Here is a 1,754-nt window from a genome sequence, read left to right on the forward strand (position 1 = left end):
AATCAAACCTGGAATCTTCCGATCAAAGCTCTACCTCTGCTCCACTTTTTTTCAATACAAAGAACAAGATGTCACTTTAACCCTTAAAACTGGTGATAATCGCAGACAACATCTAAATAGCAACATCTATTTGACATATATTATATCTTCAACTGTTTACACAATCACTGAGAAATAGCAGATTCTGAAGGGGCATGAAGTGGATTTTTTTATTTTGGCTTTGCACTGATTTGCAAGACTTTATCAATAAAAAGTGTTGGGTTAGGGTTGGGTTAGGGTTAGGCTAACACAGTTCAAAGCCACATTTCCCCACATAAAAATCAGTGGATTTATGTTGATTCTGTGAGACTTTCTCTACAGGAAGGTGTTGAATATCAAAGCAAGACTGCTTTTCTGGGCCTTAGAATCTTTTGGAATTATGTTAATAGCTTAAATAAAGGGTGCTGAACATGTAGAAAGAGGCACTGCTGGGATTTGGACCCAGGATCTCCTGTTTACTAGACAGGCGCTTTAACCAGCTAAGCCACAGCGCCTTGTTTAATCATCAAAGTGGTTGATCACTTTCCCTGCAAACTTTTGAAATAGGATAATGTCAACAAGTCTTAAGATGGACAATTTTCCAAGGAATGTTGCCCGTTCTCTAATTGTTCTTTTCTAAAAAAAAATTGTTTGTAAATCAAGATTAAGTTTCAAAAGTTTCATGACATTTTGCCTGTTTACTAACTTTTTTTATATTTCAATAAATACATTAGTTTTAAAGCCAAGATTATTTTATTGCACAATTATAGGGATGTGATAAGTCTTAATACTTTCCTACCAACAACATTTTTACTCTTAGACCCACGATATTTGTCTGTTCCAGTTTTTAACAAAGTTGGGTTTGAGGAATATGCATTTATTGTAAGAGGCACTGCTGGGATTTGGACCCAGGATCTCCTGTTTACTAGACAGGCGCTTTAACCACTAAGCCACAGTGCCTCTGTGTAAGATGTAGAAATGTTTTTGTAATCTTGCTGAAATAAAACACGTTTTTTGACTGTTTACTAACTTTGTTTTATATTTCAATAAATACATTATTTTTAAAGCCAAGATTATTTTATTGCCCAATCAAAAGCATGTGATAAGTGTTAATTCTCCTACCAACAACATTTTTATTCTTAGAACCACGATATTTGTCTGTTCCAGTTTTTAACAAAGTTGGGTTTGAGGAATATGCATTTATTGTAACAGGCACTGCTGGGATTTGGACCCAGGATCTCCTGTTTACTAGACAGGCGCTTTAACCAGCTAAACCACAGCGCCTGGTTTGGTTTGTCGCAGTGGTTTATCTCTTTCCCTGAAAACATTTGAACTAGAAGAAGAATCAACATGTTCTTAGATGCACCAACTATCAAGGAATGTCTTCTGTTTTTTATTTCTTTGTTCTTTTCTTTAAGATATATCTTTAAATGTAACTTTTCCTTTTAAGGACAGAAACTTACATTTTTCTTCAAACTGTATGACAATATTTTCTTCAATTTAAAGATATGGTGACAGGTGCTGACAATGTCAAAAGAGGCACTGCTGGGATTTGGACCCAGGATCTCCTGTTTACGAGACAGGTGCTTTAACCAGCTAAGCCACAGTGCCTCTGTGTCAGATGTAGAAATGTTTTTGTAATCTTGCATGAATAAAACACGTTTTCGGACAAAAAAAAGTTCATGAGATTTTGACTGTTTACTAACTTTTTTTTATATTTCAATAAATACATTATT

At 34.8% G+C, this 1,754-nt stretch overlaps 3 non-coding genes across 3 annotated transcripts; all 3 read right to left on the reverse strand.

Moving 5' to 3' along the window:
* Positions 1-459: 459 nt before the first annotated feature.
* Positions 460-533, reverse strand: trnat-agu. The gene has a single exon. It is a non-coding gene; the product is annotated as a tRNA-Thr (tRNA).
* Positions 534-905: 372 nt separating this feature from the next.
* On the reverse strand, positions 906-978 carry trnat-agu. The gene has a single exon. It is a non-coding gene; the product is annotated as a tRNA-Thr (tRNA).
* A 577-nt stretch (positions 979-1,555) lies between these two features.
* Positions 1,556-1,629, reverse strand: trnat-cgu. The gene has a single exon. It is a non-coding gene; the product is annotated as a tRNA-Thr (tRNA).
* Between the last annotated feature and the right edge of the window lie 125 nt (positions 1,630-1,754).

The sequence above is a fragment of the Oryzias melastigma genome, linkage group LG18, assembly GCF_002922805.2.
Source record: "Oryzias melastigma strain HK-1 linkage group LG18, ASM292280v2, whole genome shotgun sequence".
Classification (NCBI taxonomy): domain Eukaryota; kingdom Metazoa; phylum Chordata; class Actinopteri; order Beloniformes; family Adrianichthyidae; genus Oryzias; species Oryzias melastigma.